Raw genomic sequence first — 10,897 nt, 5'->3', positions numbered from 1 at the left:
GGAGAGTGGGGATGGTTTTGTTTCTATTTCCCAAAACTAAGGTGATGTTTTGAAAAACGTTTCTATTTCCCAAAACTACGATTGACAAGTTATGCGCCATTAGAGGCCATTAAGTGCCAGAAAGTAGAACAGTAAATTAGTGTTAGAGAAATGTTAAAATAACTTTTTCCAACAGTTGGTTCATACATAAATCCAGACAAATATTTATTTAATAAACAGTTTATCAAATAACATTTTTAAATAAATGAAAATCATACCAAATACCATATAAACACAATTGCCATGTAAACGACAACAATATATGTTTATTGATGTGGAAGTTATATCTTGTTTAGTCATCGAGGTTTAAAATCATGACGCACAAAAAAAAATGTATTTTATGCAATGAATTATTTATTTATTTTGACTCTAGATTTGCTCTAACCTCACACCACTTGGGGCCTTACTTTGGGAACATGGTCTTTCATAGAGAGATTCCAAATACACGGCTGCAATATGCTGTGAGGAATAAAGTCTAATTTGATTTTTTCTTATTTAATTTTTTAGCCACTTGAGATTAGTGTTTTAAAAAGAAACGGAACCATTTTTGTTTCGAGTTTGTGGGTCAATAATTCAACCATTTTATCAATACAAAGGGCGGAGTTTGGGTGGGGTCCTTCCTCCAAACTTTTCAACAAAACGTTAGGCTCAATTTAAAAGCATACAAATGCAAATATGTAAAACGTAAATACATACAAAATATAAGGTTTTCAACTCTACATATTTGCATTTTTACTGCTTCCAAACTTAGTCTTATCGGGTGTAAGTCTAAGCTAGGAGAGGGGCCCTGTTTCCCAAAAACCATTGAATCGTTATCGCTCAATGACCTATTAACCTGAGCAGTTAAATTGTCAACCTGTTGACCCGTTGACCCAATCCTAGGCCAAAAACCATTGAATCGTTATCAGTCAACGACCCATTAACCCGAGCAGTTAAACTATCGACCCATTGACCCATTCAATGGTTTTTGGCTGTTTTTTTATTTATTTTTTAATTGGGAACCATCCAATCAGTTCCATTTTATCCTAATCTCGGTCCCTGGCAAAAAATCGCTGAATCAGTCAACAACCCATTGACCCAGGCAGTTGAACCATTGACCCATTCAATGGTTTTCAGTCATTTTTTTTTATTTTTTTTATTTTTGTTATTAGAACGGGCCATCCAAACCGAACAATTGAACCATCGACCCATTGACCCGTTCAATGGTTTTTGGCCATTTTTTTATTTTTTTTAATTGGGAACCATCCAAGTAACTGGTTCCATTTTATCCTAATCTTGATCCCAGGCCAAAAATCGTTGAATCGGTCAACAACCCATTAACCCAGGTGGTTGAACCATTGACCCATTCAATGGTTTTTGGTCTTTTTTTTGTTGTCAAAATGGGCCATCCATTCTAACTGAACAATCGAACCGTTAACCCAAAAACCGGTGGCCAGAACGATCCCGTTTTCAGGTCGTATGAGTCACACGCTCAAATGACATAACACGTATGGTATTGCTTAATGGACCTCACACACTCAATTTTTTGCCTGTAGTTTTTTTGTCAGAACGGGTCGTCCGTTTTTTTATTTTTTAATTGGAAACCTTCCAGGCAACTAGTTCCGTTTTACCCCAATCCTGGTCCCTGGCCAAAAATCGTTGAATCGGTTAATGACCCATTGACCCAAGTGGTCAAACTCTGTTGACTCGTTCAATGGTTTTTGGCTGTTTTTTATTTTTTATTTTTAATTTTTGTTGTTAGAACGGGTCGTTCGTTCGAACCAGACGGCCAAACCATTTTTGGGCCATATGAGTCACACGCTCGAATGACATAACACATATGATACTGCTTAATGGACCTCACACACTCAATTTTTTGCCTATAATTTTTGTTGTCAAAATGGGTCATCCGTTCGAATCGTCGACTTGAAAACCGATGGCCAAAACGGTTTCATAATTTTTTGCTTGTAATTTTTTGTTGTCAGAATGAGCAGCCCATTCGAACCGAAATGGTTGAATCGTCGACCCAAAAACTGGTGGCCTAAACGGTTTCGTTTTCAGGTCGTATGAGTCACACGCTCGAATGACATAACACGTATGATACTACTTAATAGACCTCACAAACTCAATTTTTTGCCTATAATTTTTGTTGTCAGAACAGACCGTCCATTCGAACCGGATGATCAAACCATCAACCCGAAAATCGGTGGCCAGAACGGTTTCGTAATTTTTTACTTGTAATTTTTGTTGTCAGAATGAGCCATCCGTTTGAACGTCGATTGTTAGAACGTTATTAACAACATTTATCAATATAGTAAGTAATGATATCATTTAATTAAATAATCATTAATGATAGTTTTAATAACATTATTTAGTTATTTTTAATATAACAGTAAATATTAAATTTATGAATAGGATTTATTAACAATATTTATTAAATTAATAATTACCAAAATTAAATTAAATTAACAGTATTTATCAATAATAGTCAGTAATTATAATATTTTATTAAATAATCAATAACAATACTTTTAATAACATTTTTAACTTTTTTTAATATAACATTAATTACTTTAATTATTTTATAATTTTAATTTAAAGCAAAATTAAAGTCAATATCTATTTATTAACAATATTTATAATAACAGTAATTATTAATTATAATCACTAATTATATATTTATTAAATTACTATAATAATCAGTAATTTATTAACAGTATTTTTTAATAACAATATTTATAATTTTAAAGTAAATATCTAATTATTAACAATATTTATAATAACAATAAATATTAATTATAATCACTAATTATATATTTATTAAATTACTGTAATAATCAATAATTATTAAATAACAGTAACAATCAGTAATTTATTAACAATAACAGTTATAACCAGTATTAATTAAATTACAGTCATTAATTACTGTTATTTATATGGCAGTAATTACTAGGTTGCTTTCACGTGGAAATCTATCCATTTGCTGCACGGAGAGCACCCCTATCTACTCCCTTAAAAAGATTGTTAATTTTCTTTTACATGAGTGTATAAAAATGACTTGTAAAGTTATGCATCCAAGAAAGAACTAAAATGTCTACTATGCGCCAGAGATTTCACAAGTAGCACATTCTTGTTGGTATTTCCTTTATGCTTCATGAAGCTTTTAGGGTTTGGATTTGTTACTTGTTGAGTTTATTGGTATTTTAAGGATTATGTTGGTTGTAAAATATTGGTTGTTGGTTTCTTTCTTTGTAACATGTGTGATTTCCATCATTTCCTTTCCTAGGACATTGTATGGATATTTCTATTTAGGTTATGTGTTTTTAATGTGTTGTGTTGTTTTTTGCTCTCTTCAATCTTCAGTATCTCCTCTCCTTAAATCTATCTTAATTGTTTGATGGTTGCCACTTGATATTTACTCTTCACTGGCCAAGCGGCAGAGATAATGGGGTTACCACCAAATACATGTTTTTCGAGACCGGATCTGCTCTTTACACTTGGCACCTCTCAGGTGCCTCACATGCACATCCTACCATGCATTGGGAACATCTCCCGTACTTATTAGTTATTATTCATGGGAGATGTTCCCAATGCACGATGGATGTGCCTGTGAGGTGCCCATTTGTGAGGAGCATATCCTGCTTCATGTTTTTCATGAGTTTGCATCAGCCAAGCACCCCACACAATCAAAACATGCCACTTGTTCTCCCACACATGCCACGTCCTTGATGCATGCAAAGCTAACGGGACAGATGTTAGCTCATCCCATTAGCTCCCAAACTCATCCAAAATCCTATTCCCGCTTGACCTCTCTCAACCTTGACCCTTTTGTCTTCAAAAACCCAAAGTCTAAGTAGAAATTTGCTGAATTAAAAAAAAAAATATATATATATATATATATATATATATATATGTATAATAGTATGGATAGGACTAGGATTCAAAAACATAATAATATTTGGACTATTGTGGTCCCCATTACCTATCTAAATCCTAACATAATACAATTATCATAAAATAATCACAAAAATCATCCAATCTGCAACACACCCCCTCAAGTTGGGAGTAGATGTCACACATTCCCAACTTGCGTAGATCATGTTCAAGTTTATTCCTTGCAACTCCTTTAGTAAGAACATCAGCCAACTGTGACTCTGAAGAGACATAAGGCAAGTAAACTTCTCCAGTGGTTACCCTCTCCCTTATGAAGTGCTTATCAACTTCAATGTGTTTTATTCTGTCATTCTAGATTGGACTATGGGCAATGTTGATTGCAGCCTGATTGTCACAGTACAACATCATAGGCTCTTCTGCTTTCACCCCAATCTCGCTCAATAGAGACCTAACCCAAAGTAGTTCTGAGACACCATGGGCCATGGATCTATACTCAGCCTTTGCACTTGACCTAGCCACAACCGGTTGCTTCTTGTTTTTCCAAGAGATCAAATTTCCACCTACGAAGGTGCATACTCCTGATGTAGATCTCCTATCATCTAAACACCCTGCCCAGCCTGCATCTGTATAGGATTCCAGTTTCAGATTTTCATGATTTAAAAAAAGAGTGTTTCTATCGAGGTGCATCTTTAGGTATGCAAGTATTCTTTCAATAGTTTTTCAATGTTGAACCCGAGGTGCATGTATATACTGACTCACAACACTGACGGCATAGGAAATATCTGGTTGTATCAGACACAAATACAGTAGTTGGCATACTATTCTCTGATATCTCCCCACATCTTTTACAAACTCTCTATCCACAACATTAATTCTATGGTTTGGATCAATAGGAGTGTCAGCTGGTTTGGTTCCTAACTTCCCAATTTCCCGTAGTAGGTCAAGAATATACTTTCTCTGAGAAATGAAAATCCCATGCTTGGATCTTGCAACCTCAACTCCCAGGAAGTATTTGAGCTCATCAAGATCTTTGATCTCAAATTCTTACTGCAATAGCCTTTTGAGAACATTAATATCTTCCAGATCATTTCCTGTAATCACTATATCATCCACATATATAATCAGAATTGACACTAGAATGTCTCTCTTCACGAAGAGGGTTTGATTAGACTGTGTTTGTGTGTACCCAAAATGGATAAGTGCCCCTTTGAACCTGTCAAACCAAGCCCTAGGTGATTGTTTCAAGCCATACAATGATTTTCTGAGTTTGCACACCTTTCCTCTACCAATATTTTCATAAAGTCTTATTGGAATGTCCACATATACCTCCTCCTGCAAATCACCATTGAGGAATGCATTTTTAACATCAAGCTGAAATAGAGGCCACGAGTTGATTGCTGATAGAAATAACAAAATACAAATTGAACTCATCTTAGCTACTGGTGGAAAAATTTCCAGATAATCAATGCCATATGTCTGAGTATACCCTTTTGCTACCAACCTTGCCTTGTACCTCTCTATCCTACCATCAGCCTTATACTTCACAGTGAACACCCATCTACATCCGATTTTTTCCTTGTCTAGAGGAAGATCAACTATTTTCCAAGTTTGGTTCTTAACCAAGGCTTCCATTTCTTCTTGCATGATTGTTTTTCACTTAGGTTTGGAAAGAGCCTCAGTAACATTCCTAGGTATAGACACGGAATCCAAGAAAGAAAGAAAAGCTTGGTAGGAGGGTGATAAGGCACTATAGGAAAGATGGTGTGAAATGCAATGGGTTGTACATTTTCTTTTCCCTTTGGAAAGAGCAATGGGAAGATCAAGGTTAGTGGGATCAGCTGTAACAATAGTTTTAGGTACAAGAACATTATCATTAGAAGAAATGATAGGCTCAGGCTCAAGAAGAATACCTGGAACTACATCTGCGGAATCTAGAGCTTTAGAAGGATTGATGGAGAGTGGTGCGGGTTGTGGATGTATGGAGTCAACCATCATCTGCCGGTGCTGCTCAGGTACAGAAACTGATGAAGGTGCTACTAATGAGGATGCTAGTGGAGGCACAAAGGAAATAGGAAAAGGAATAGACTATAAGTTCTCCTCCCCAAAACTCTCCCCTTGAGGAGAACCACTTGAGAAGTAGAAGGTAGATTCAAAAAAGGTAACATCCATAGTGACAAATCTGCTCCTCGACACAGGGTCATAACAACAATACCCCTTTTGGTTCTGAGCATACCCAAGGAAAAAACATTTCTTAGCCTTAAGATCCAATTTCTTGCGATGGGGACCAAGAATGTGAATAAATGACACATAACTGAAAACCCTCAGAGGAATGTGAAACATCTCTGCATCTGGAAAAAGAAGGCTGAATGGCACCTTAAACTCCAAAATACGTGAAAGAACATGGTTAATCAAGTGCACAGTTGTAAGAACTGCATCTCCCCAAAAATGGACAAGAACTAAAGCACATACCATAAGACTTTTTGCCACTTCCACAATGTGTCTATTTTTTCTTTCAGCTACTCCATTCTATTGCGGAGCATGTGCACAACTGCTTTGATGAATTATACCATGCTCCAAAAAGAATGCTGTCAAGTTCTTTTCAAAATACTCTCTAGCATTATCCGATTTGAAGGCTTTAGCTCTTACTCCAAATTGTGTCAAAACCATTTGATGGAATTGTCGGACCAAGTTAGGGACCTCATCGCGGGATCTCATCAAATATATCCAAGAATACCATGTGTAATCATCTACAAATAGGAGAAAATAACGGTAGCCACCCATGCAAGGAATATGATACGGTCCCCATACATTAATGTGAACAATATTGAAAGCAAACACACTTCTTTTATCACTTGGTTTAAAAGAATGTCTACAATGTTTTCCCAACTAACAACTCTCACACTCCAAGGTAGATAACTGAACAAACTCAAATAGCTTTGAAAACAAAAATTTTAAAGAACTAAAAGAAAGATGCCCCAGCCGATTATGCCAAAGTATAATCTGACTCACTGATTCTAATCTACTACTATTGTTGCAACTAACATGATGACTTTGATATCTCAGAATCTCATCCAGAAGGTAGACTCCATTCACCTCACGACCACTCCTAATCATCTTCTTTGACTCCAAATCCTGCAAAACACAATTACCAGGAAGGAAAGTCACTGAACAATTCAGATTTTTTGTCAAAGAACTAACTGAAAGTAGGTTAGTATGAAGTTTAAGGACATGTAAGATAGAGGATAAAGTAATATCATTGGTCACTCTAACTATTCCTTTCCCAACAATGGGAATATGAGAACCATCTGATGTAGAGATTCTGTCTCTACCAGAGCACAATTGATAAAAACCGAAGAGGGTAGGGGCATTAGTCATGTATTCAGATGCTCTTGAGTTTATAATACAGGGAGGTTCGTCCTTACCTGAAGTGGATGCAAGGTTTGTAGTTGCATATGTACTACCTGTATGTGCCCAAGAGGTGGTGTAGTTGGCTCCTACACTCTGTTGTCCGTCTGGAAGGCTAGAACTAGTTGCATCTTTTTTACTCATGAGCTGTCCAAATCTTTCCAATTCTTTTATCATAGCTGCTACTGCAATGGATTCCCAATCAGTTTGGTAAAGAAGGGCCAAAGAGTCTCCTGTAGTGACCACATTCGCATTTCTCTTCTTGTTCTTGATTCGAGCAGGCATAAGTTGTAGATGGAGTTTCCAACAAGTATCTCTAGTATGCTTTGACTTCTTATAGTAATCACACACCAAGTCCTTCTTAACCTCCCTCTTAGTCTCACTGCTCCCCCTATCTCCATTTGATTTCGGTTTGGATGTATTAACCATGGCTGATTGGTTATTCATAGGCTGTCTCAATATGACATTCTTCCTGCTTTCCTCTCCAAAAACAAAGGCATAGGCTTGAAAGAGTGTCACACTCTCCCTAGAGAGGATAGGCTACCTTGCAATGTCGAATTCAAGGTTCAACCCTACCAAGAACTCAAAAACCCTATTTTTCTCTACCAGTTTCTGATAGGTTGTTGCATCATTGACACTTTCCCATATCACAGTTTCTAAGTGGTCTATTTCCTACCACAGGGTTTTCAGCATGGAGAAATACATAGCAAAAGGTTTATCTCCCTGTTTTATACTAATCACCTGGTTTCTTAACTGATAAGCTCTAGCTACATTCTGTTTCTAAGAATAGGTTTCGGTTACTCCATCCCAAATCTCCTTAGCAGTATTAGCCCACAATTTTTTTTTTCCAATGTGAGGTAGCATAGAATTACATAGCCAAGACATTACCATGTAATTCTCTTTCACCCACCGAGAGGGATCTATATCTAGTTTCCTTTCCTCCCCAATAATGTACCCTATCTTTCCGCGGGCACCAATATCCATCTTGGAAGATTGTGCCCATTCTAAATAGTTTGTTCCATCCAGTTTTAACTGTAGTAATAATTCCAAACCCAAAAATATCATTACCACTTCCAACACCTAGTCCCATGGTACCGGTGGATTTCAGCTTGGTATTCCAATTCTCCATCTTACTTCAAACAGTTTAATAGACTGAAAGAAGAAAGTTGAGAACTTCCAAAAACAATTTTAAGACAACATACAAAAACAAAACCCTTTCCAAGAAAAGAAAAACCCTAACCGGAGAGAAATCTCTCTCCTCCCAACATCTCCCAATAGAGAGAAGACTGAAACAACCACTCCAGAAGGCTTAGAAAGGTCCAGAAAGCTAACCACCCTCTACAGAATAATAAAATAAATCAAACGATACCTGTGTGCCCAAGATCATATCAAGAACAGAGAGCTCAACTTTTCTAGGACTCTTCCCCATACTCCAGTTCCTCCTTATTTTGATGCCAAGACGAAGATCACTTTCCTGATGACTCGATCTCACAAAAAAATCCAAGAACTGGGCAATCAAAAGCAAATCAATCAGCCTCTTCTTACTTCATGCAGTTAGTCGATCTATGGCTGGATGAGAGTGCTTCAAGAACCCTAAATGTAGCTCTGATACCAAGTAGAAATCTGTTGAATTAAAAAAATATATATAAAAAAAGTGTTTTCTTGAAGAGAGAAGGAAGAGAGAAAGAGAAGAAGAGAAGAAAAGATTTTGAGAAGTAGGAGAGCTATATTTTGGCTTCCCCCTTCACTTGTTATTTATAATAAAAAATATAACAGTATGAATAGGACTAGGATTCAAAAACATAATAAGATTTGGACTATTGTGGTCTCCACTACCTATCTAAATCCTAACATAACACAACTATTCTAAAATAATCACAAAAATCATCCAATCTTCAACAGTCTATTCCTTTTCTGGCGTTAACATTCGTTCCGACTTCCGACAATCAAGGTGTTCGGCAACATTCAACTCTCTCATCTCTGTCTCTCTTATCGACCATCTCTTACGAGTATGCTCAACTCCACACATGCTACTAGTACCTCAAAATTAGTAGGTAGAAACCCTCCTTGATACTTGTCCTTGAGAAACTAAACTACTAAAATATTTCTTGTTTTGAAGGGCTTTGTAGCTTCTAGGAAGTGGGAACTCATTCTATAATGAGTTGGTAACTAATAGGTACAGAAACACAACTGAACATAATGCAAATCTCATCAAAAAGAAAGATGGGACTTATCTAGAAACTAACAATTTGGAATATATAATGGTTGGAACAATTAATATGAAGGAAAATCCCCCAAACTCCTCTCCGTATGCTTTTTTCCAAGAACCCTGACTCTCTACTGTCATCTTCTGCTCAGTTGGTGGTGACTTCAAATTCATTTTCTGCTTTTTCTGATCACGCTTCTACTACTCCTCCCACAATTTTCAAGCATAATAATCATGCCCTTTCCATTTTCCATCTGGTAAGGAAACAAAATAATGGATTTGACTTGCTTTTGTCTTTTGGTAGATCTTCAAATAATTTACCACAACAAGCAACCAAAATCGCAAATCCGTCAGTAAAAATTTTCACATTATTGTCCTCTGGAGAAGGAATAGAGAAGGAAGAGTTTCAGCAAATATGTTTTCTACTTAAAGTGGTGAAGCGAATTTACGATGAGGCTTAAAATCATTTGGGATAACTGGAGGATCGGATATAGAGAATAGTTTTTGCAATTTAATCATAAGAAGAGTACCTTAAGCAAATGAGTTAACCAACTCTAGAGTTTCAAAGACAAATGAGTACTCATCGGTGGTCGCCGGTGATGGCCGGTGGTGCGTACCTCCCATGTCTATTTTTGTATTAAAAAAGGAATAAGAACAATGGAAATGAAGAAAAGATGAGAATGATGGAGTTCATTACTTGTTGAATGTCGCCAGACAATGTAACCGTTGGAACGAATGTCGGCACCAGAGAAGAAATGTGGAGTCTAAACTCATTATGTGGGAGCAAGGATGGATATGAAAGGAACAGAGGTTGAAGTCGAAGGAGGGTCAAACGGGAATAAGACTTTGCCATTTTGGGTGAGTTTCGAAGTTAATGGGACAGGACGAGCTCAAATCCATCATGTTAACTCTACATGCGCTAAGGGAGTGGCATCTCTATTGTGATGACGATTTGATAGAAAACATCTTTTCCTTTTCATTCTATCACCCCTCTTCAGCACTTAGTCTTTCTTTGCCTATTCCCCTTTTTTCTCTAACCTTTTTGTTCTCCCGTCATCTTCTCCTTTCGGTTTCCTCATGCTCTCCATGGATAATCTTGATAACCTTCAGGCTTCAACTATTGGGAAATGATGTCATTATGGTTTGGAGGAGAAGCTCTCAGGCACGTTTGAAGAGTCTCCAAAGAAACCTTCTGTGAGACAGTAACAGACCGGACTGAGAGAGAAAAAGTGATTTTTGAAATTGTGTTTAAACGCTTGATTCATGCTCCTTAAATAAATTATGAAGAGTCATGGAGCAGAGGAAGGTGTTGACAGTTAATGACTGTTAACTTTGAATGATGCCTCTTGATCACACCTAATCGAATCGTAACCG

This window comes from Nelumbo nucifera, chromosome 7 (assembly GCF_055504915.1).
Source record: "Nelumbo nucifera cultivar China Antique chromosome 7, China Antique-T2T, whole genome shotgun sequence".
Taxonomy (NCBI): Eukaryota; Viridiplantae; Streptophyta; class Magnoliopsida; order Proteales; family Nelumbonaceae; genus Nelumbo; species Nelumbo nucifera.
This window is presented reverse-complemented; position numbering follows the sequence as displayed.